At 43.8% G+C, this 26,301-nt stretch overlaps 1 protein-coding gene across 2 annotated transcripts in view; it reads left to right on the plus strand.

Moving 5' to 3' along the window:
* Prkca (protein kinase C alpha) overlaps positions 1–26,301 on the plus strand; it is a 398,743-nt gene that overhangs the window by 191,603 nt on the left and 180,839 nt on the right. The window contains exon 1 of one of the 2 annotated variants that reach the window (XM_076935568.1): positions 18,835–18,984. The exons of the other annotated variant lie outside the window; for it this stretch is intronic. The gene's annotated coding sequence lies outside the window, so the exon portion shown is untranslated. Of the gene's footprint in view, positions 1–18,834; positions 18,985–26,301 lie in introns of those variants that run through there. 2 annotated transcript variants of the gene reach the window in all.

The raw sequence follows: 26,301 nt of genomic DNA on the forward strand, positions 1-26,301 counted from the left end.
TGAGCATATCAGGGTGAATTTCCAAGGGAAAACCTGCACTTGGCTTTGCCTCTGGGGATGTGTGATTCCTAGAGTGACTCACTTCTGGTAGAAACCTCTGGTCTCTTGGGTCTTTCTATCAACTTTGCTTAGGAGAGACTAATGGAGCCACTGGGGCCTTTAAAAAGTTACATAATAGTGTATTATCTTTGGCATGGTTGCTTTTCATAAGGCTGCTACTATTGGGTTTTTGCCTAATACTACTGACTAATAATTTTAAAAGTTTTTGCTTATCTTATTTTTAAGATGATAGTCTCATGAAGCCCAGGCTGGTCTTGAACTTGCAATGTAGCCAGTGATAGCTTTGAACTTGTGATCTTCTGACTCCACCTCTTGAGAGCTGTGATTACTGGTGTATGCAATCGCACCACTGAGTTTATACAAATGCAAGGATGGCAAAGTCCTGAACAGGATGTAAATGCAGGTGGTCAATCACTCTCTCCAGTCCTTTAGAAGTGAATTTTAGAGAGTGAGAGACTTGAAGCACCAGCTGTCTTTGTGTCATATCCTTCAGATAATGCCCTTTGACCCTATTTTTCATGTTCTTTGAAACATGAAAGTTTCAGTGAAATTCAGAGGGATTTTCATAAGCTTACAGAGAAATTCAGAGGCAGGGATGGCTTGGCTGCTAAAGAGCTTGCCTGGCAAGCATGAGGATCTGAGTTCTATACTAATACTCCTGTAATGTCAAGTGACCCATATATGTTTGTGATCCTAGCACTGGCTAAGAGGAGACAGAAGGATCCCTAAGGCTGACTACCCAGACAGCTTATCTTAATTTGTAAGCTCCAGGCCAGTGGGAGACCTTGTCTCAAAGACTGTGGTCCTAAGGATCACTCTAAGGGTGCTCTCTAGTCTCAACATGTGTATGGGTGGAATACACACACACACACACACACACACACACACACACACACACACACGGAGAAGAGTCAGGAAAAAGGCTTTAAAAAAAATATATATATATATATATGATGGCTCAATAGATAGAGGCATTTAGGCATTTGCACACAGACAATCTGCAGTTGACCACTAGATCCCTTAAGATGTCAGGATAGAATCAACACCCAAGAGTCTCCTTTAGCCTCCATGTTCTTGCCATGGCATGTGCATAATCCTTAAATGAATACAATAAATAAAAATATTAAACGATTGACTAGGATCTCCCTGCCACTTCTCTTAATCAAGATGACTAATCTCCATTCTATGAGAAAGAGCATAACCTCTGTGCCCAGTTCCATGTCGCACAGGATAGGCTCTCTTTTGTCCTTAGGGCAGTGTCATGTAGCTTGGATCCCTTGAACTCATGCACCCCTCCCCAAGGCTCAGCATTAGCCTCCTCTGGGTCCAGTGGTTGCTTCACGATAATTATCAAGGGCCCGTGTCTTGAAACAAATCTCATCCAAGACATGTTAACTGCCTGGCTTATAATTAATTCTTAATTTGGCCACGGGAGCGAGGACTGTCTTCGGAATGGGCCTCCTGCTCCCAGTCTTGATTTCCAGACCAGTCCTGGCCACCAGTTTTCCCATCTGAGGCTTTGTTTTCTCACTACTAGTCGCCAGCATCCATAAAAGACCCAGAGGCCTTTGCAGCAGCCTAGCAGCCAGGCAGCCCTTCTTTCTCTTGTTGGCTTGGAGGGGAGGGGAGTGGCGGAACGCTTTCTGCCACTGCAGAGGAGTTAGTTCTGAGGTAGAGGCTGCTGGAAAGAACAGAGGAGATGAGCCGTCATCGTCGTCGTCTGAAGGTGTCTGAAGGTCGCTGGGCTCTGGGGCCAGAGCTTCCCTTGCTTACCTAAGCAGGGACCATCGGCCGAGCACCACTTCGGGCAATAAGCTTCCAGCATCCAGCCTGTCTGGCTGTCATTTAGAGGAAATGTGCCGATCATGACCTTTCTTAGATGCCTACCCCATTTGTAAGTAGTGAGGATCAAGTACATGGATTGGAATTGCCTGCTGTCTGAGGGCAGGCTGAGCAGGGTTTTGTGTTGGAGATCAAATTTCATGTGTGCCTACTCCCCGTTGATGGAGTGATGGAGACAGTGGTGGACCTGTTCTTAAGGGGCAAAGTTCTTAAGGATCCCTAGTGCCAGAGGATGATCACACCGTGTGCTGTCTATCTTTGGCATATCCAAGGAGGCTGGCTTCAAGGCCCTAAAGTGTCTCACTTCCTCTTGGATTTCGTATTTTGAGCCTTTCAGAACCAGGGCCAAGTGCACCTGAGTAACACACTTCTATCGAGAGACAAGAGACCTTGAAGGTCATACCTTCCCATCCCTATGGACATCAGAACACTGGAGAATTGCTTAGGATGGGGGTAGGTCTAGTGTCCTGTGATGTTCGTATTGGTCCCCAAAGAATTCTGATCTGAACTTACTTTAGCTTTGGTGAGACTAGGACATCATTCGTCCACACCAAGAGCCTAAGTAATGAAGACAGCACATGCTCAAAGGCTGATGAACACCCAGTGCCTTTCCCAGGACATTATGTGAATTAGTGTTTCCAATTATCCCTGCACTCTCTGAGGTTGCAGCGTCATCCGCATCTGCTTCCCTGTGTAAGGGACTAATGAGTACAGGTTTGCTAAGGGACAAACAGGATCTGAGGACTTGGCCTGTGGTTTGGGGTTTGCCCTTTACCAGAAGCTCTGGGCCATCCATCCCTACTGCATCTTGCATGTCTTGTATTTTACCAGATGGAGAAAGCTCATAAGGAATGAAGCCCCTACTTAGAATATCCTCGAGTATATATGTCCCATCTGTTAATGTGTGTGGCCCATCAGATCAGAGCTCTTAACTCGGGCCGGCCCAGGGCAGGAAGAAAGAAACATTGGTGTCTTTAATGATGGTTGTGAAACACACCCTGGAAGGCAGCAGGTTTTTTGGATTTTTTTTTTTTTTTTACTTTTATTTCTGTGTATGCATGTGTGCCTGCATGATTTTAGCATCACATGTGTGCAGGTGCCTGTGGAGACTAGAGGAAAAAGTTGGATCACTTGAAACTGACATTACGAGTGGTTGTGAGCTACCTGCTCTGGGGCTGGGAACAGAAGCCTGGTCCTCTGCAAGAGGAGTCTATGCTTTTAACCCTGAGCCACTGGGGTCTCCAGCCCCCAGTGCAGCTTTTCAAGTCTCGAGCCCTACCCATCCTGGAATCAGATGTGAATGTCTCTGCTGTAGGATGTCCCCATCAGATCTGCACTGGCTCGGCTTCTTCAAGGCTGTATCTTTCATTAGGGCAGGTAGCAGATACCATGGACCTTGGGGTAATTTCTGAGACACCTGAGTTGCAGAGACCCTTTCTTCATGACTGTCATATAGCTTCTATTTGCTCTATTTCTCCTTTCACAACTTTGGTGGGGTCTTGCCACTTCCTGGTCCTATCTGTTCTCTCAATTGCAAGAAAAGCTAACTGAAATCATGAGACTGTAAAGGAAAAGAATGTTTCATTCCTTCTGGAGACAAAGGCACACAGCTGTAGAGTCGTTCACCTAAGGCACACCTCCAGCTCCCAGACTTACTTTCTGTTACAATAAATGCCTGTATTTGAAATAGAGGTGAAAGATTGTGTCAAAACATAGTCTTGCCTAAAACACATTGTAACCAGCATTTTTCCCCTTCCCTTCTTACCAATCCCCTGGTTATTAACTGAATTAATCGCTTGCCTGGACTTCCTGTGGCTGTTGGCTTCTGCCCTCTGACATTTGCATACTGGTGATTTTTATTTCTTCCGTGGGTTTTGAATAATGGCCTTTCTTCTTATTGAATGTTCCCACTTCTCCCACCCTAGCATTGTTTGCAGTCTTCTCGGCCTCCTGCCAATCACAGCACTAGGTGGTAATGCGGTACTGCCCAAGTACAAGAAGCCTCCTTAAAGGATATTTAAGAAACACAAACTATTTGTGTAGGGCTCTGCCCAGGTCTGAGTAAGTTCAGTCACATCATCCAGATGGTTCCTCTGCTGACCAAGCAGGGCTTGTTCAGCAAGGAGCCACAGAGAAACCTACACAATCAGAAAGTGGAATTCACAAGGAAGGGCTTTATGAGGTTATAACCCATATTAAATTATGCACCCTGAGAAAAGGAGAATAATGCAAATTAAAATATCTGAAACATGATTATCCCACTGTAAACACAGTTAACCTCAGAGTCAGAAGACCTGGTTTGAAGCCTGGCTTCTCCACTTCCGGCCTCTTCCATCTTGGGCCTCTCAAATCTTCCCTTGGGGCTGTGAATGGGGCTGCTGCTGCTGCTGTTGATGTCACCGTCACCACCAGTGACAGCAGTAGCAACTATAAATACTTGTGGTTATTGCTATTATTATCGTTGTTATTAGTAGCCGGGGCTAACAAGACAGGCTCCATCTGCTCTCCCCCCATGGGAATCAGTTTCCTGCAGAGGGTCCTGTGGGGGGGTTCCTGTGGATGCCTGGGACACATTCAGGGAGAGCCTGTGATGGCCTAACTCCTGTCAGATCTTTCAGCCTCCTGTGTACATTAGACTGCACCCCACTTAGGGGAGGAGGCCCTGGGCTGAGTGCTGGATACATGGAGGTGAAGAACTTGCCCTCAACCTGCAAACCTCTATAGTGTACCCAATGAGCCTTGACACTCTCCTGGCAGTTCACCCCACAATTTCTGTTGGACAGATTTCAAGAATTCAGTCTCAGCAAGGACCCTCTGCTTCTGAGATGTTTATGGAGCAATTTAATATGCAGCTAGGCATGGAGGACTTTGGCTTGCTCAAAATCAGATGGGACAAAAGGCTACAGTATCTCAAATTATCCCATATCCATCCCTTTCCCTGAGTCTATGTGTTCATGTGTGTGCATACATGAACAGTGTCTATACAGGAATGTTCACATGCATATGGGGCAAGAAGTAAGTATCAGGTTTCTTCCTCAACTGCTTCTCACCTTACTTCTTGAGACAGTTTCTCACTGAACCTGGAGATCACATTTCAGCTAGACTGGCTGGTCAGGGAACCCCAGGGATCCACCTATCTCTGCTCTCTCCAACTTCAGAGCACCCGACTTTTAGTGTGGTGTGTGTGTGTGTGTGTGTGTGTGTGTGTGTGTGTGTGTGTGTATGAGAGAAAGAGAGAGAGAGAGAGAGAGAACGAACTGTGTGCCTGTGTGTCTGTCTGTCTCTGTGTATCTGGGTGTGTATATGTGTGTCTGTGTCTGGGTGTGTATGTGTCTGTCTGTCTGTTGGTGTCTGTGTGTTTGTGTCTGTGTCCATATCTGTGTGTCTGGGTGTGTATGTATAAGTGTGTGTCTGTCTGTAATCTGTCTCTGTGTGTTTGTGTCTGTCTCTGTGTGCTTGTGTTTATATCTGTGTGTCCGTGTGTCTCTGTGTGTGTCTGTGTGTTTATGTTTGCATGTCTGTGTATATATATATATATATATATATATATATATATATATATATATATATAGTTTTACATATGTGGTACAGGTGTTTGTGCCTGCACACATACATAGAAATATGAAGGGGTTTTAAGTGTCCACCTCCATCATGTTCAGCCTGTTCCTTTGAGACAGGGCCAGTTTTCTGGGATCCAGCTCTAGCCCTCCTCCAGTCTCTGCCCCACTCAGAGTTAGACTTACACAAATACATGGGATGCCTGGTTTACTACGTGGGTACCAGCATTCAAGCCCCAGGTCTCAAGATGGTGCATAAGTACTCCCTGAGCTATCTCTCCTGCTCTGTACCCAACATTTTTGTGTGTGTTCTGGGGATCAAACTCAGGTCCCCATGTTTGTACAGCAAGCACTTTACCAACTGAACCATTCCCCGCTCCCTCTTTGAGTGCGATAGTTTGTAAGGCTTTCACAACTAAGGCAGGTCTTTGTTGCAGCCTACAGTAAAAGTTACTGAGTGCCAGAACTCTTATGATCTTGCAAGTGAGAATCATTGAGGAGGAAAAAGTTCAAAACAAACACTAAGCTTGTGGGTCTGTTGCAGCAAGGGTAGCCATTAACAGTGGTGTTAAAAGACAGAAAAGTGCCAAGCCCAACCTCTGATTTCATCAGGTCTGGAGCTGAGATTAAAGAATTACATATGTGAGGGACCTCTTAAAAAGTAACATTCCTGAGAAGACTTGGTGCTTTTCTCTATGACCTTGATGCCACTTGTTCATCGTGTGACATGCATCATATAACCCAATTCTGATGATGATGATGTTGATGATGGTGTGTGTGTGTGTGTGTGTGTGTGTGTGTGTGTGTGTGTGTGTGTGTTAAACCCTCTTTCCTCCTTGCTGTTGCAGTATAGTCTGGCCATTTCCTTGAGCCTAGCTAAAGTGTTCTCCTCCTTCCCACTTCTGAAGCTCATAGTATGCACTGAAGCTGAGCTCTGCATGCCTCCTCTGCATCTTCTTGATGCAACCGAACCATGAGATTCCAGAGCCAACCCTGTGAGAAATGTGTAACCAGGTTAAAGGACCAGGTTCATTGCTCACACTCACAGTTGTGAGTCTCAGAGGTGCTTAATCTCTCGGAGTCTTAGTTTTATATTCCTCAAGATGAGAGAGTTGTTAATCCCTGGGTGGGCTCGTGGATAGACAAGAGTGAACCTGACGCATCGGACGAGCTCTCCAGGGAGAGGGAGGGTGGCCATTTTCATCTTCACCTGTTAGTGTACTGGTGGCCGGCCCACACTCTGTGCAGTTATGAACAAGAGACTTCAGGGCTGCTTTGCTAAGTGGAATGGGTGCCAGCTTGGAAGAGAAGTCTGCCTTTAGCCAGGAAGCCTTCCAGTGAGCAAATTACCTGATGGTGGGTGTGCCTAATGGACTTCAGGGCATTTCCAGGAAAGCCCAGCATGCCCTCCTGTGGAGACCAAGCCCTCTCCAGGTCCTGCACCAAGGCCCTCATTCACACACAATCAAGGCATCGGCAGTTAAACCTTCTTATCAGCCAAACTGTCATGAAAAGAACAGTCTACTTCTTGACCTCTTCAGCATGCATCTGTTCACAAGCAAATGCACTAGAATTGTTTTTCCAGAGCTGCGTATCATCCATCACTGCATTTCTGTGCTGCATCTTCATACTTTCACTGGGTTTAGGGCTTCTGTTTTATGACTCTCTGCTCTCATTTCCTGTTTGTTTTGTTTGTTCAAACTCCTTTGCCTCCTTGAAAGCGACTACCTTGGCTGCATATATGTGATGGTAAACAAATGCTTCAGGCAAGAAATATCTTTCTGTTCTGACTAGGGGTCAAACAATGTAACAAGAAAAGCAAATGATTCTTGCAGTTCTTTTAAAGGCTGCTTAGTCCATGATTTCACTGAAGCATCCTATCTTAACAAGAACCGTTAACTTTCAAATGAAGATTTTTTACCTCAGAGAACCACACTGTGTGTGGATTATTCTTTCTGTGAAAGCTGGAGTCCTGGTCCTGGATGGAACAAACCAGCCCTAGCTCTAGGTGGCACAGATTAAGAAAGAAGGAAATGCATAAAACTGGTTTTAAAAAGGCCACCACACTTAGAAATAGAAAGACACCGTTTCTCCTGCAAGGGGAGAGGGACAGTACTCAGAAACAGTCTAGAAAAATCACATAATCAATTTAAACAGGTAAGCCTGCCATCTCTTTGAGAATCTGGGCATCACAGAGCTCCAGTTTGTTGCCAGGAAGATGAAGTTCTTCCCTCCTGGGAATTCCAGCCCAGCAAACTTTTGGAAGTATCTGTGGCAGCTTGAATGCTGCTATTTAAGGCCTGATGAAGAGGCAGCTTGGAGAAAAACCTCAAAAATAAATACTCTGATTCATCATTGTTGTTCAGGCTTTCCAGCCATCAGAGCCAGCCCTGGGCTCCAGAGACAAAGGGTAACATTCACCAGGAGCTGTTCAGCCCAGTCAGGAGCCCTGGCAATGGTGAGGAGGCGGACAGGGAGGCAGCTTTTTGCAAAACCTGGCTCGGGTTGGGCCGGGGTGCGGAAGGAAGGATGGAACAAGACAGCCATGTTGCTAGGTTTTTTGCTCAGTGGAGGAGGAATGAATCAGCCAAAGATGGAGGCCCTCCTAGAATAGTGGACCATGTTATAATACCCCCAGGCAGTAGATTGGGTAGCTGGCAGCAGTTAGTGGGGCCTCTTCAGTGTCTAACAGCTGATGACAAAGTGCTCTGCTGTCTACAGCACTGTAGTACAAGGCTGGTGGGGCTGGAAGGCAGGAGTCTGGGGTTTGCAGATGGTTGGCACTGGGATGGAACAAGGTTAGAGTCTTAGACCGTGTGTAAACTCCTCAGCCACTCTAGCTTTGGGTCCCTAACTCCTCTGCATCCTTCTCTACTGGAGAGATCCCAAACCTCTCTTGCTGTGGAGATGACATGCAAGTGTATGTTCAAAGGCCATCAATGCCCTTCTCATTGGCCCTCTAGACTTGACACTTCTTGGGTGTAGTGCATTCCCCTGTTCCTTCTGAACCTCTTTTCCTGGTTAAGAAAAGGCTAACCCATGTGTTGAGTAACCACACGGGCAAGGTGTGTGCAGGTATCTCTGGGACTCCTAACGTAAGAAGCAGATGTTCTTGCTTGTTTCCACTTGAGGTCACTGATCATTGCAATGCTAGTTACAGGAGATGGCATGAGTTTAGCAGAGACAAAGCAATAACTGTCATCTTTGCAGTGGCTCAAGTAAGGAAGTTTGATAAGGAGGGATGCAGAGAGGGACTTTCAGAGCTAGATTTAATCTGCCCCATGCCGTTTTCTCACCATGGATGAGGTAAGCAAAGTCAGTTGCAGATTGCAGTCAGGGAGGTTTGTAGAATGTGCTCCCTCAGCTCCCTTCTGCAGGCTCATCCCCAGGTTTCTTAGACTGTCTGCTGCACCAATAGCTTCAGGGGGTGTGGCCCCTTTGCTAATATTGTTTCCTCCGAGGCTTATATTGATTTTTGAAACAAAGAACAGTTGGCTGGGATCCAAAGCTAGTTTTTCCTTCTAGATCTGCATATGGGAGAAAAAGAAATACTTCCCACCTCCCAAACCAAGGCAGCCCCAGAAATGGCAGATGACTGTTACAGCTAAGAGAAGAAATTATTAACCCAGTGTATACCTGAGTTCCTAAGCCGCTTCTCACGGCACTGGGGAAGTACACCAAACCTATGTGGCCACCACTAGGAAAAGCCACTAAGGTCCTTCTAAGGTGACTAGATGTGCCAAAAAAAATTAAATAAATAAATAAATGAAAACACTTCTTCTTAGTGTCACATATACAGAACAGTGTCCTGGAAGTCGCAGAATGTCACAAGCTCTATAAAATGTACAGTGGCATTGTTTAGAATATGACAGCCCACTAAGATTGTCTATCAACCCTGCTTCTCAATTATCACTTCAAGACCAGAGTCCTAAGTATAGACAAGCCCTTAAAATGCTCTTAGGCCCCCACAGCAGATTTTCAAAGATAGGTTGACCACATTTGTTCTGTATACGGCTGATAATAAGCCACAGGGTGGAATCCCACAGCAGGGGGTTGGTGACAGGCATTCACAGAGGCACTGAGCTCATGTTGCAATTATTATGGTTCTATATAAAACCACGGGGGTTGGGGGGGGGGAGTCATTTCATGCCCTTAAAACTTACTAGCTAACATTTAAGAAGTTTGTGCAGAGCAGGCTAAGCCCAAACATTTTCTCCCAACCTTAAAATTATTACAGATAGCCATAAGGGAGTGTTCTGTGTGAGACAATGTTAAATATATATATATTGCTTTTCTTTATGCCTAAGATTTTCATGATATGGTTTGTAGTTCATCTCCTCAGGTTATATTTAAATAGCATCATCCTGTGCAAGCTTAGGATGGGCTTCTGTGGGTATACAGTGGTAGAGTGTGGCCTAAGGAGGCTCCCAGGCACAGAGAGAGATGAGCAGTGGAAGACTAAAAATCTAGAGATCACAGATGAGGGTACCAAAAGAAGCCCCGCTTTGCATGCTGATGCTGATGCTTCAGCCCAAGACAAACTAAATATGTGGATGCAACCTAGGAGATGGTAATGGGACTGAAAAATTCTCACCTAGTAAGGTTAAAGCCAGAACACATCAATCCCTGGTTTGGGATGATACTTTGTAAACATGTTTCATCAGCCCATTTAAATAAAGTATAGCACATATCTAAAATTACATCACAATAAGCAGATGTGGGACTGCATTCTGTATTCACTATACTTACTATCATTTTAGAATGTAAGGCTTTCATATATACATATTATTTATATAAGCATGTCTGTGTGTGTATATGCACAAGTGTATGAGATTTGATAGGCAAACATTCTTGCTATAAATTCAATCTTGTGTTGTCTTGTTTTCTGGATTAGGAAGAACAGGCTGCACCATACAGCCAAGGTATGTAGTGGGTAGGTTTATATAAGTATGTCCTGTGGTGTCTGTGTAAGGAGGAAATCATCCAAGATGCATCTCTCAGAGCAGACACTGTTACCATGGAGGTGAGAGCAGAAAGGGATTGCTTCTGCCCAAAGACATCCTGGAAAACACAACAGTGATGAAGACTCAGCTACAAGACTTGGTTCAAGAGATACTAATGGGCCAAGAGAGGCACACAGAGCCTGCTGAGTCGAGGTGCCACGCTGCAGAGTGTGGGATATCAATAGGTGACTAGAATTCCACTGATGAGGAATGGCAGGGGTCAAAGGCCGAACGGCTGAGTGAATTGCAGGGTGGAGTCATGTGGCATTAGATGTGTTTGTTTCCCTTGAAAAAACTATTGTCATGCCATCAAGTGATGGAGTAAGTAATGGCATTATGAGTGCATATACCTTGCTTTACTGGGTTGAATGTACATTGAATTTACAGATCATTACTACTGTATATGTGCAATCTTTTGTGGGTAGCATTTTAAAGATTGGTATTTTTTGAGATAGGTCATCTATAGTCAGTGTGGCCTTGCACTCCCTATGCTGTGGAGGGTGAACTTGAACTTCTCGTCCTTCTGTGTCTACCTCTGTGCGCTGGGTTGCAGGTGTTGGCCACCACAGCTAGTTTGTATGTGGAGCCAGGGATCAAACCCAGAGCTCCATGCATGCTAGACAAGCAAGCACTCTCAGCAGCTAAGCTATAGCCCTCTGTCCCTTCAGGGTAGAAATTAATAATCTACAAGGTATTGTCAAATAACTTGCTGTATTCACAAAATTCTACAGTCAGAAATACCTTGGAATTTCAGCTAATGAATCAATGATTCTTTCATCTATAAGCATCTAATGTGGAGTTATGCTGCTTATTTATACACGACTGACCAAGTACGTACTTCTATAATTTCCATTTTAGTTTGCAGCCAGGGGATTGTCAGATACAATGTGCCTGGTTTATAGCCCCACACATTATAAATTTTGCCCAATACGTGGTCATCTGCTTGTTCCCTTCATAGGATGACAGCTGCCGGCATAGCAAATGGAGCTTAACGTATTTATATAAAAATATAATTTGGGGAGAGTTTCCTTATAGCATAGTTGAAGATTACTAATTGAATCTTCCGTAGGATGGTAGTGTTTCCTGGCTTCCTGGCACGCTTCGAGTGCCATGTGGCTCTTTTTTCCTCTGTCTTTCAATAAGGCTCCACTCGTTTACTTATGTATATGATGGGAGACTGCAAGATACCAGAGCATATGCTACCATGAGAGAAGGTTTCTAAGGATATCAAATCCTCTTCGTTACTTTAACGAAAGGAAGTTCCTGTGAGTTTCCACTTAGCTACTGTGTTAAGGTGAGGTAACAAGGCAGTCAGTCAGGCTGGGGTAACCTGAGCACCGGGCAAGGATCTGAGCTGTGCCATATCGTGCACTCAGAGCAAACAAAGCCGGCAGCTGAGGCAGCCTGGTTTGCTAGTTTAAAAGTGTGCAGAAAATGGGAGGAAACTTCAACAGGCTCACTCATCATACGGAAATGAGGCTGTTCAGGGTGGGGAACAGGAGCCCTATGCAGTCACTCGCAAACCCATGGCCAGGGATAGAAATAGCATAAGCACTGAGTCAGGACCATTGTCACCATGGAGGAACTGGGAAAGTATTATGGTTTGGTCTGTTTACGAACACAGGGCACTTAGATTTTACAAGTATTGGTGTACACGCTGGTTTTTATTTTTTTTTAAAGGAACTAAAAATAAGCGTTAGTACATAAAAAGGAAATACCCAATTATCTAAAAAATGTCACTGTTCCCTGACAGCATGGCTTACCTGAAGCTCTGTTGCAACACTTTCTGTCTCCTTTATTCAAAGAAATAATTTCCAATATATTTTAGAGAAAATCACCACAGTGGCCCACAATGAGTTACTATTTTCTCTGCTTTCAGATGAGGAAATGGTAAATAATTTCTCCAAGGTTAGGTATTTTCAGGCAATCTGATATTTATCAATGGCCAAGTTTTTTCCTGTGCTAATCCAATGCTGGAAGACTTTTCCTCTCTGGGATTTCAGAGATGTTACTGCTCCGTGTCAGCGTTCTAGGGGTTATACATAATTCATCTGCACACCGTATGCCTTCAAATTCACAAAAGAACATTTCCATCTTTGTATTACCTTGTCTTTTAAATTCCAGCATCTTGCTGTACATGTCTTAGTGCAGGCTACCAGTATTTTCGTCTGTTTCTGGGTAACCAGAGCTAAGAAATCTAATGAGGAAAAAAGGGCTAAGCCACCTAAGCTGCTGTCTCTGTCAACTTGCTTTCTCTTGCTGGCTATATTTACTTTTTCTCCCCAAGGAAAGATGTCAATCAACTTTATAATCACAGGTCCAAAGAGAGAAGAACATTTTAAAACTCAAATCACTATAAAATCTGTTCATGGTAGAGCGTGTCCCAAAGAAAACAGATACTCCACCAATCCTGGTAGAATATGAAGAAACTAATATCCAATGCAGTTGGAAAATGATTTATATTCACCTTTTATCTGGCACTGGGGGAGAATCATAAAATAATAATTTTGTTGTGACTCAGAGTTATGTAGCCATCTCTTTTGGATTAGTGTCAATATGGCATCTCTCAACCTTTGACCTAGCACATCCATGAACTTAAGTTTAAAACGGGCTTCCCTGTGGCATCAAGGAGCTTGAGCCTTTTCTTTTATCTGCTGTAACATCTTTGCCAATTTCACCAGAGATCTTATACCATTTATATGTAGTGGGATTGTTACTAATGTACATGCAATTGGATTCATACTTACTGTTCATTGTCATACTTATATCCACACCCAGTTTTTCCCTGCCTTCTTTGAGGATAATTAAATATCTTTAATTACTCCATTTTATCTTCATGATTGGTTTAATAGCTACATTGCTTTCAGGAGTTACCTATAACAAATTATCACAGTATGTTTTAAAAACAACAGATACTTACTTACAGACAGTTCTGTAGACAGTTCTGTTGTCAAGACATCCAAAATTAAGATGTCAGCAGAGTCAGGCTCCAGATAAAAGATTTGTCATGTATTTGCTTAGTCTCTGTTCATTACCATAAGTCCTTGGGGTCTCTCAGTATATAGCTACATCACCCCACTTTCTGCCTCTGTCCCAGTGACCCTCTTCCCTCTGTGTGTGTGTGTGTGTTGTCTGCAGATCCACTTTCCCTTATAAAAATGGCAGTCTCTGGGTTGAGGGGCCACCAAGTTCTGTGTAATTTTGTCTCCACTGATCTGTAAGGACTTATTTTCAAATAAAGTCACATTCGGTTAGACCTGCAATGAGAATAAGCTTTTTGGAGAACACTCTTCAGCCATATTCAGATATACTCACATACATACGTATATACATACATACATACATTCATACATATATACATACATTTATACATACATTTATACATATATACATACATTCATACATATATACATACACACATATTCATGACTACTCTAAGATTTATAGTATAAACCTCTAACCAATCCTAGTTTACTGTCAGTAACCTTCCACTACCACATTCTCTATAGTGTCAGAATCTCAGCAAGTATACATTTCCCCTCATATATGGCCAAGCACCAAGTACTGTATATAAAGCTTCCATAGTCCCATGTGTCTCCTCTTCTGAATTGCTGCTGATATAAGGTAAGTCCCTGTTGTTTCTTGTCTTCTCTTTCCAAGAGCCTAAGTTTTATCAGTTTACTGAGACATCAGGGGCTACTGTCATTTTCTCCTAGGTTCCATATCATGTATAATAACTATATTTCTTGATCACAGGAATCTTGAAGGTTTTCCTGCTTGCTGTATCATGATTTACCTTTGAGATCCAACTGAATCCTGCCTTCCTTGCATCTCCAGTTGAGTGCACTATGGCCTTTGTGCCCCACTCTTGCCCACCCTCATCCCCTTCCTTTCCATTGGATAATCTGTGTGTCATCTCCCTTCCTGGAAGATACAGAGGCCTTTGAAGAGGCATCTCAATTGTCTTTAAACATAGCACTGTTCATTCAGTGTCCACTGTATGAAGCTATTGGTCACATGAGAGGTGCTAGTACCAGCCCTTACTATTCACAAAGAATCACATACAGCTGGCTAAGTGGTCCCTTAGTAGGTACAGTGATAAATCCTGTCTAGCCTGCAGAAGTTCTCTGTCCTTTCAGTGTTAAAACTTTTAAAGCACTTTACAAGTAAGAGTAGTTTGGGTCATTTCAAATAGTAAAATGTGGATGTGGTTGTATTCTCCATGTGTTTCCACACAAATATTGTAAATATGGAACCGTTAATACCAAAAGTTTGACTGGACAATAATTAGTTGTGATCAAAGAAATCTGTTTATGGTATTTTTTTCTGCTACATTAGAGCACTTCAAACAAGGAAAGGAAGAAGACATAGTGGAGATAATTTTGACTAAAAAAGCTAGACTGTTACAGACATTTTGTATCTTGTTAGAACTTGGATGGACCCCTTGCTACAATTCTCTTAGGATATCTCACAATTCCCAAGCCATTCTTTATATAGGGCACAGACTTAATTTTTTTTGTCTGATTAGAAAAATCAAACCAAGTCCAGCTATAATGGTGGATCTATAGAACAAGGGAACATTTTGCTCATATCCATATAGTGAAAGAATATTCTAAAGTAAAAACAGTAATTCCTTACGTTTCTCATTGTCCATGAAATTAAAATTGAAACAATGTGTTGAGATAGAGCGGGGACTCTGTGGGGCCTCCAGGGTCTGTGGTGCAAAGATGCTCCTGCTTGGCACCTGCTTCCCTTGACAGCAATGTGCAATGCCTCATTCTTCCCTCCTGGGAGCCCAGTGCAAAGACTGTGGGATCTACCACTAGCAAAGTGTACTAACAAGGGAGTTCCATCAAGTTACACACTCTCCACCAAACTCAAGATAAATACACTATGTAGATAGTTTGCAACTTTGTCTTCACGAGAGCTCATCAAGAAAGGTGCTATTATCTGCTGGAAAATAGCCCCTCCCTAAATTTACCCATGTCATTATCTCTAGAAGCTGTAAAAGTTGCCTTATTTGTAAAAGGAGTCTGCAGAGATCATTACATTACAGATTTCAAAATAAGTAGATTATCCTAGGTCATCCAGCTGAGTCCTACACACCATCATAAGTGCCATGCTCTAAAAAGAACAGATACAGAAGAGTAAGAGGCCAGGACTAGAAGTCTAGCAGCCAGGGCTGGAAGCAGGCTCTCCATAGAGCTTCTGTTGGGAGGAGCACTCTCCCACTGGTGTATGCATGCTTTCAGCACAGTGACGTGTGCTGGTTTGAGCCTTGGGCCCCCAGAACAGTACGAGAATAAGTGTCTGTTGTCCAAGCCATCAAATCTGTGCAGTGTAGACTCAGATGTGTGAGATTAATCTTACATTTACAGAAGTAGAAACTGAATCTTGGAGACATGGTTCACCTACTCACAGTTGTCAACTTTAGGATGAACCAAGCTGGCACTTTTGTTAGTCTTTTACCCCATATGTGGCAAATCACCTTCTGCCTAGCAGGGAAATACTTGTTTCCATGGCTGGCAACAGCTGGGTGGGATTCAGCCAGGGTCTCAAGTGGTCTGGCAGGTTGCTCCTATCTGCCCTGAAGTCACAAAAATCACAGGAGGTCCAGGTTCCTCTCAAAAGACAGACATCCCAGATAGAGAAGGGTGATGCCGCTCCAAGCCATGGGATGGAGTCAGCGGTGGGGATGACTATTCTGGCTGCTCACATTTGATCTGCACCATGAAGGGAGTTGAATCACATAACCTACAGATTGATAGCCAGCATTTCTGTGGGTTCCACTTGGACCTCTTCTGATGGTGACTATAGCATAGTATTTGCAGTGTATGGCAAGAATGTAAGCCACTAGCTGTTGTGTGTGTGTGTGTGTGTGTGTGTGTGTGTGTGTGTGTGTGTAGACATGAACAAACAAGAAAGAAATCCCAGTTTTTCTCCCATGTTGCTCTTCGTATTCAGTTCTTCTCACGTGGGGTAGGTAGGTGGGGTACCATCTTACAAGGGAAAGTATAGATAAAATTTCTTTTCAAACCTAAACAAAAAGAAGGGATTACGAAATCCAGAATCATAATCTGTTTTGTGGAGTAGAAGCCACTTCTACCCTCCTCCACTTAGAAAGTCCCTCTGAAACTCCCTATATGTCTCTGGCTTTTAAGATCTCTGTGTGCTAAAGAATCCCGGGCCTCTTTGTTCCATGCATTTCTCAGTGTCTCACGGATACACAGACATGCCTTTCTGACAGGCTCTGAGTGTTGCTCATTTTTCTTTTTTAAATAGTCACAGCTCCAGGATGGGAACGGAGCTCCCAGGACTAAGACACTCAGTGGTATTCGACTTCCATCTGACTCCGATCCAATATGCCCCTACAGGGGCTTTCTTTAAAATGTCCCTGGTTATAGGCCCTTGGAGACAACTGCAGTACTGATTGTCCAGTTTTTGGATATGTGGACTTTCCATTGCAGTCAAGGGAAGGTCAGAATAGCACAAGAGAGTTCTTCAGTGAGCAGAGGAACAGCACTGCCTTCACCATGGTCCCTTGGCATCCCCACCACAAGTACAGATATAGGTACACAGGGACAGGACACACCCACCCACCTGCAAGGACCTTCCCACACAACACACACACACAGAGGCCTCATTGAACACACAGGCAAGGTCCCTGCGTTCCACACCAAACCAATAGATTGTATTTTCAGATGTCTTATAAAAATACCTCTCTTTGAAGAGGTACCTGATTAAAAATTCTAAATTTTTATCTTCTAATGTGATGATGTATAGATGACTTATGTGCTTTAAGAACCACTTAAAGGGGGCTGGAGAGATGGCTCAGCCATTAAAAACACTGACTGTTCTTGCAGTGGACCTGGGTTGGGTTATCAGCTCTCACATGGTGGCTCACAATTGTCTGTAACTCTAGGCCCAGGGGATCAAATGCCTTTTTGGCCTCCATGGGCACCAGAACACACCTGTCACATAGACATACAATCTCTCTCTCTCTCTCTCTCTCTCTCTCTCTCTCTCTCTCTCTCTCTCTCTCTCTCTCAAAGCAAACCAAAAAAAGAACAACTTAGTTTGTTGGGAAACTACTTTATCCAGGGATGAAAAGTCTTTTGAGTTTTTAAAAATTATTTCTGGCACATGTGCTGTGAGCTACCGTGGTTGACAAGCAGTTTCCATGGTGATTTTGACTGTATGTGAAGAACTTCCCATCCAGATGCTGTGAGATAAAAAAAAAAAAAAAAAAAAAAGTGTAGAACCCAAAGAGCCATAAAGAATTCTGTTTGTCACACCTTAGAGATGAACGATACTATTACTGTGTTGTTGTTTTTTATCCTAATGCTAAGTACAGAGCCTTGGGATTTGTTTTGCCAAATGAACTTTTGCTGACCAGTATTTCCTAAGAAAGGTGTTCTGTTGTAGAGGTGGCACCCAGCCAGCTGGGCTGTGAATGGTGAGGCATTCAGAGCACCACACCCCCAGTGCCTGTGACTCTGGTTCCAGAGTCACCAAGTTGAGAGAGAGCCATAGGTATTATGTTTGTTTACAACCTGGTGCTTTCCACTTTGGACACATTTAGATGTTTCACTGAAAGGCACTTTACAAATTCAAGCTTTTGCTGTTATCACCAGAAAACATCTATTAAAATATGCATCTGTACCCTGAGCTTTGAGTTTATGTAGATGAGTTAGCCTCCCCTCCGGGGCTCAGAGAACAATCTCTCTTTTTCTTTTGTCTTTTTCCTTTCTGGTCAAGACAATAGTCTTCATGAGCACTAGGTGGCAAAAATCTATCTGATTCCATTTTAGTTCATATGATATTAAAAAGATTATTAAAAGATTTGATTCCTGGAGCAAAAGAGAAGGAAGTACTTAACAGCAGGAGGAGAGAGCTTGAAAACCACCAGCGGGGTTTGGACCTTGGAAGGGCAGTTGGGTGCAAGAGAGCAAGCACCTTCATGCTTCTCAGTGGAAACCCACCTAGGGCCAGGGGAAGGAAGAAGGAAACCAGTTTGGAGCTGAGCTTGGAGGCTCAGACCCGTGATCCCAGCTCAGAGACGCAGTCTTATACATTCAAGGCTGCGTGGATTACATGGTGAGTTTAAGGCTAGCCTAGACAATTAGTGAGATACCATATCAAAGTATGTATAAATAAATAAATAAATAAATAAATAAATAAATAAATAAATAGCGGTAGCCAGGGATGCAGCTCTGTGGTAGAGCACTTGCCTAGCATGCAAAAAGCTCAAGGTTCAATTCCTACTGTTGAAAGAGGGAGATGTAGTTAAAATTTAATGAATTAAAAAAAAAATAGGCAAGTTAGTTTGGGTCACTGTAGGAACAAACGTGCCAGCACTGCAGAGCAATTGACTTGAATCTTAAAATCTCCTTGAACTGGGGGATTCCATAAAGCTCTGATTCTCTAGGAGGCAAAGACTGGAGACCCATAGTGGACTTCTTGTCCTGTCCTATGACAGCAGTGCCTTCGGTTGGTGGGACCTTGCAGCTCTATCTAACTTGGTAACGTTCATGGTTATTTTTCACTTAAAGGACTGAATATTGTCTACAGCATTTGATTTTTTTTAAAGGGATTTGGGGAAGGACACAATGAATTATTCAGAGACGTCAAGTTGCATCAAGACAGACATCTTGATACAAATTACGATTCTAAAATTGTTAGTAATCTGTTTTATTCATGCACTCTACTTACAATAGAAGGCTTGCGGCTGACATGTCTTAGGCAGATCACTCAAGATCCCACAGCCCACGATCGAGTGCTCTTTGAATGGGTGCTAAATCTGGTGGGGAGCTGGGTGGGGTGACAGCTAATGGATGATGTAAATCTTGATTTTCCCAGGAAAAGGTTACTCGTTAGGATTTACAAATGATGTATTCAGTGTCCCCATTGATGCAATCACTTTTTCTTGTAATAGGTACCAAAATATTGCTCGTGTTCTATATGGGGTGGAGCCTTTTCAGAACAGTTTTAGCTTAAATACTTCTTTTGGGATTTTAGTACAACTACTTCTTTTGTAGTTGAAGCCGTAGACATTTTGTTCAGCAGATATAATGGCTCTTCTGCCCATTTTTCTGATGTCATTTTGATTTTCTTTTTAATGAGTCTGAGTTCCCTTTGGCAGTTTTTTCTGCAGGCCTGGGAGAAAGCATCAGCCAGAGAGGATGCTGGGAGCTCAGGTGTAGTAGAGGTGCCACTAGATACAGCGTCAGATCATGTCTCATCTCCCTAACCCACCTTCCACATGGGTCCAGGATATCATTCCAGAGCAGTCCAGATGCTGCTGGCACCTGGGGAACCTCATGATGGAGCTGCTGCTATAAATAAAACCCATATTTAGGAACATCAGAACTCTTGCCAATATAGCAACAGCTGCATATTCAGGGATCCTTACAAAACAGGGCCGAACCCCAAACTGATAGCTCTGGGAACTAGGCGAATGGGTTCATTCATGCACCAGGTATGTAGAGGCAACTATATAAAGAGAACACTAAAGGCACCAGGACACTAATAGTCTCTCCATCCTGGGAGGTCAGTCTAGTTGAAGAGACTGATAGTGAACACGTATCCAAATGATGACTTTTGTTTTTTCCAGACAGAGTCTTATGTATCCAAGATTGTCTTCGGACTTTCTGTGTAGCCAAGTATTACCTTGAATTTCTGATCCTCCTGCTTCTGCCTCTAAAGTGCTAGAATTACACTCAGGGGACAGTGCTATCATACCCAGTTTTATACAGTGTTGGGGCTCAAACTCAGAGCGTCATGAGCTAGGTAAGCATTCTATTAGTTGAGTTATATTCCCAGCCCAACACAAACGTTTTTATCTAAAGTCAGTCTGGATGCTATGTAGGAGAAATAACAAAACAAGCAAATATCCAGGTAGAGTGATAGGAAAAAGAGAGGGGCTTCTCTTCTTTTAGATCTTGAGGGATGACTTTGCTAGGATGGAAATTTTACCCAAGACTCACAGAGGTGTATAGACTAAGTCTAGACAGGAGCAGAGAGAAATGCAGAGGACAAGGTGCAGGCTCAGGCAGGTGAGCTGGGCAGCACAGAGTGGGAGAGGGTTGGGTGAGTGCTGATCGATTCATTTGGACTAAATGGTAGAGTGGAGCCAACTGTCAGAAGAGGGGACAAAGCATCCAGTGGGCAAGAGAATCTGAGACAAGCTATAGCTAAATGTTATCGCTCAAGTCAAGGATGACAGAGCCCACACTTAGGGTAAAACAGCAAACATGGCAGGACAGAAAGGTCTGCAGGAAGGGGTGGCCTCATGTCCCGTGTAGTCACCTCAGCTCCTGGGTGGCTCAGCATAGAAACCCTTGAGATGAACCTGCTCTGTAATTAGTGTCTGAGGAGGCCAATGTAGTGAAGGCAGGAAATACAGGTCGACTGGCGGCACAGTGGGAGAAAAGAAAGCCTCAAGAACTCTGTGCTGGAGTCTTTCCTGACTGTGTCCTTTATTTGGCATTTGAACAGGGGTAGTTCTTGTCCCTCCGGGCCTGGGGACAGCATTCTAGTTGATTCACACTCTTGTATCTGTCTCAGCTTCTGCCATGGAACATGGGAGATTTGAGCAGAGGAATCTGTGACTCAGAGATGGTTGAGCCATAGAAGCCCTGTAGCATCTTATCTTGGAATAACAATAACAACAACAACAACAATAAAATAATAATAATAACAATAACAACAACAACAGACTCATAGAGTTGCAGACTCATACAAACACACACAGCACACCTGAGCAACTGGGTTTGGGAGAAGTCAGCCACTTTTACAGAGTTTTGAATGATACTTTCATAGATCTTCATTAAATCCTGTAGGGTCAAATTTTTTAAAAATCCTTTCAGAATCAATGTATTTAAGGATTAAGCCCATCAAAACCCCAGGACTATTTCAAGTAAACAGCTTACAAGTGGAATCTCGATGTTGCCCAGATAATTTCCTTTGTATGTGCACTGTGGAAATTGGGCTCATGTCACTCAAGTAAAAAGCCAAACAGTTTCAGATCTAATGAGTCCTGGCCGCTAGGGCAGTTAGATTTCGGAATTCTATTTATAGCATCTTCCAATGTCACTTGCACCTTTTCTTTAATAAGCACTGAGCTGTCGTGCAGCCCACAGGAGCCCTGAGCATACAGATGAGCAAGCTGGGGTGTCTGTGCCAACAATTCGGGGTGCAGGCTGGAGATGAAGGCCTAGTGTGGGATGCTGGCTTCTCCTCAGGGAAAAAAAAAATGCTTTCTCCAAACCAACACTGGATCAAGCCTTAGAAATTGGTGGGTTTACTTGGCAGAACTAAATTCTCTCTCTCTCTCTCTCTCTCTCTCTCTCTCTCTCTCTCTCTCTCTCGCTCTCTCTCTCTCTCCCTCCCTCCCTCCCTCCCTCCCTCCCTCCCTCCCTCTTTTGACCCGGCAGAAGTTTTGATATTGTATGTGCCAGGCAGAGTTAAATGATCCAGACAGGGCTGCAAAAACACTGTCTAGGACTCAGTTGAGCTCAAAGCTCAGGAAAACAGGCAAGGAAGAATGTGGTTTAAAATGGGAAATAGCAATTGAAAGAGAGGCCAGTCCTGAAGGATCTGAGAACCTAGCCTACATAGGAAAGCAAGGAGTTTCTTCCAAGCCAGCATGTTACTTAGAAGGGGTGTTTACTTATAGCTGCACTTTGCTGAGTTGGGAGGCAGAACGGTCAGATGGGACAGGCACTGGACCAGGACTCCGTGGTCTTGGGTTGGCTGCAAGCCATCTAGTCTCCCAGAGCCTCAATTTCCTTACCTGTTAATTGGGAACAATAGCAGTCTGTCTCCTCATGCTGATTTGATGAATGGATCAAAGGAGACAAGGCTCAAAGAAAGCAGTTTGTAAGCCAGACACATCATTCAGAGATGTGTTTCTTCCTAGATTTGAAGGCCACACATTCAAATCACCTGACATCTCTTCTCCTATGACATTTCTCGTTCATTATTCTGAATTTTGCAAAGCACTTGCTTATCCATTCTGTTGGGCAAGCCTTGGTGCAATCTCAGTCCTCACCAGTAGGGGGTTCTCTGTGGAGCCAGAACACCCTGACCTGGATGGAGTGTGCATTCATGAAATCACCTGGTGGTCCAGGTCATCTGCCTTGCTCAGGGCTGTGTGTCCTTCATCTCTGCTTACTTCTGTCTCCCCCCACCAACCCCGTTTTTCCTGGAATCTTTTCTTTTAATACCAACCCAGCTGCAGCCTGCTAGGGTTTGAAGCACCAACAAATGACTGTCTGAAAGGAACTATTGTTTGCAAAACCCACCATTTTACATAATTTTTAAGTCTGTTACATTAAGTTGATACGATTAGTCTGGTGGAGTGGTAGCAGGTTAGATGCTCAGGGAAGAGCATTTTCACGTTCATTTTAATTCAGTCAAGATTAGTGAGAGACCTTGTGGTTAGGAACTGAGCAGGAATTGAAGTGCAGGACTCAGCAGACACACAGGATGTCATAATGCATGCAGACTGTCACCTCTGTGTCCAACTGTACTGACAGAGTGGGGGTTCAGCACTGCTTTAAGACTTCAAGTGAACAGGCAGAGTCACTTTTGACCCTTGAAGCTGGGTTAGCCCACTTCTGGTGTGTGTTTGTGTGTGTGTGTGTGTGTGTGTGTGTGTGTGTGTGTGTGTGTGTGTGTGTGAGGGAATTACTCTGGATTCAAACTTGTGATCCTCCTGCCTTAGCCCTCCAGTGCTGGCAATTCAGAGATATGCTACCATGCATGACTAGCCACACATTTCAGTGGCGCCGCCCAAAACGACTGTCCTCTAGTCTAAATAGAATGTCTTTGCCTTGTGATTCTATGTGTGTCATATCCATACTCAGGGACAGTGCCTCTTAAAAGGAAGATGCAGGAGTGGGGGCCGTAGCTCAGTGGGCGGGAGCTTTCCAGGGTTACACAAAGCTCTGGGCTTAATCTCCAGCACAAAAGGAGAAAGAAGAGGAGAAAGAGAATGTGAAATCCCACCTCCAGGTATAAGTCTGAAAGAGGAGAAAGCAGAAACCCAAGAGACACCATTTTCACAGCGGCATTAGTCATGACAGACAAAAGGTACAAGCAAGCCAGGTGTCCACAGACAAATAAATAGATAAACAAAATGAGGTCCATTCATGCAGAGAAGTCTTACCCAGACATCAGTTCTGGCACATGGAGCGGGGAAGTTGACTCAGTGGATCAGAGTCCGTCATGCGCATTCACATACCCATAACCCCAGTGATGTGCAGAAGTGGGGGAAATCAGAAACGATAGCCAAGTTTCAGGTTCAACAAGAGACTCGAAGAAATATGCAGAGTGTGATGGAGCAGTACACCTGACACCCTTCTCTGTCTGGCCTCATACAAGCATGCCTGTATGAGCGCCTGCACACATGTGTGCACATATACTACACACATGTACCATAGGCACATGTGCCCCAACACAAAAATCTAACAATGGCCCAAAATGAATGAGCCTTGAGAGCAAATGCAAATGGAAAACCAAGTTACGAAAGGATACCTGGTGTGTGGTTTTTCCTCATCATGAGATTCTTTAGTTGCTAGAGCCCTGGAGAAAGAAGGGTTGATAAGTAAGTTAGTGTCTCAATGGTATGGCATTTAAGTTTGGGGAAATGAAAGAGTACAGAGATGGACGGGGGTAATGTTTACAGAACAGTGTGAATGTGCCTGGGGCCCAGAACTGTGTGCTTAAAAGCAATTAAAATACCAATTTTCCTGTGTGCTTTACAGAAATAAAACAAGTTCTAAGTAAAACAGGACATTATGTACCTGTAGGTCTTCCCTGCCCCACTTCAGAAGACTTCTGTCTACAAACACTGGTGAACCCTGTCTTCAGTACTTTGGCCAAAGTGTTTCCTGTGCTCAGTGGAGGTAGGAAGAGTAGCAATTACCAAGGTCTATCCTGGGCAACTTGGAGAAAAAGACCTGGACTAGAGCTTCAAGTATGACAAGAACAAGCTGGAAGGACACTGAGTGGCCTTTCCACCCTTTCCCAGCCAGTGCCTGTGTCTTCCTGGGCTCCACGTCTCCTGTGCTGTCTGTCCTACCAGCTGATGCTCCCCAATGTCAGTATATATGATGTGGATGATGATACACCACGGCTTATGAGAAACGCTTTCTAAAGTGGAACAGCATTTAAGAGTTCTTTGGTCCCCACGGTAGAGAAAACCAAATTGAGGATGAAGAAGACAACTGTCCAAGACTATCAGACCAGACCAGACAGGGCACATCCTATCTGGGAATCATACTGGCTGACACATGGTCATCTTATATATAAGCTATGCTCTTAACTGTTAACTGTATTATGTATTTGTGTGTGTGTGTGTGTGTGTGTGTGTGTGTGTGTGTGTGTGTGTGTATACATGAGTGTGCAGGTGCTCACAGAGTCTAGAAGCAGGCATTAGATGCCCTGGAGCTAGAATTACAGGTGGTTTTGATGTACCTGATATGGGTCCTGGGAACCAAACCCAGGTCCTCTGAAAGAACAGCAAGCATTCTTAACCACTGAGCCATCTCTCTCTTCAGCCCCCAAATCGTGATTTAAAATCAGACTGTAATAGTGGCCCTTCTACATGATTGCTGAAAGCACCCATGTTGATAGCAACCAGACTAGCCAATGGACATTTTTAAACAATTATTCTTTAGAGGTATTGATTTAAGGTCACAGGAAAACACATAGCTTTCTCATATACCTGTCCTATGTCCCCAAACTTGTACTATCTGCCCTGTTATGAATACCTTGCATTGCTTAATGTGAAGCATTTGGTTTAGCTGAGCAATGATCAGTAAACAGCTGGTGTTCACACAGCAGGCTTTGAAACATATATGAAGACATGGAGCCATTTTACACATCACTATAGGTTGTTGTTACCGCTCTGGAAAAGCCAGTTCACTTTTTCAACATGTCCTCTGTCCAAGCTGTGACCCCTTCACTACTGGGCTCACTTTGCCAACTACAGACTGTCTTATGGAGGGATGTCAAAATGTGTGTAGCCTTTTCAGATTGCGTGCTCTCATGGAGGTGTGTGCATGTAGGGTTCTCCCACCTCTTCATCTCCCATCACTTCTTTGTCTTCTGAATAATAGTCTAGCCCTTCACTGACAGGTACCTTGGTCATTTCTAGGCTCAGTTAGCGCAAAGATTTTCATTTTCAGGATTGGACAGACAGCACAGCAGTTAAGGGCACATGTTGCTCCTGCAGACTCTGTGAGTCCAGTTCTCAGGGAACTCAGTTCTCCATCCCCATATCAGGCAGAACATAATTACCAGTAACTCCAGGTCAAGGGGATCCCACACTCTTCTGACCTCCTCATGTCTACAAAGCCATTCATTCTCTCTCTCTCTCTCTCTCTCTCTCTCTCTCTCTCTCTCTCTCTCTCTCTCACACACACACACACACACACACACACACACACACACACCACAGTATGACTTGGAGGCCAGCCATGACTATCCAGTGAAACTCTGTCTCAAAATAAACAAATAACCCAACTCTTGACCTGTACTATTCATTACAGAAGTCACGGGCCCCTTGGGGTTACTGAGCAGTATATATAGGTGCCTGATCCAAATGTTCAATAGGTGCAAATGCTCAAACTGACAGTGAAACATACACATTGGATATCTTTCTGTGTATATCCATTGAGAGAGTTCCCAGAAATGAAAGAGCATGAAATACTGTCCATTACACATCACACTGATTATGTATGGAAGGGATAGTATTTTAGATTTAGTAGAAGAAATAAAACAGGGTGTTAAAATGAATTATGTTGATTTCTTTTTACTTTTTAAAATGAGGC

Source organism: Arvicanthis niloticus, chromosome 6 (genome assembly GCF_011762505.2).
Source record: "Arvicanthis niloticus isolate mArvNil1 chromosome 6, mArvNil1.pat.X, whole genome shotgun sequence".
Lineage (NCBI taxonomy): Eukaryota > Metazoa > Chordata > Mammalia > Rodentia > Muridae > Arvicanthis > Arvicanthis niloticus.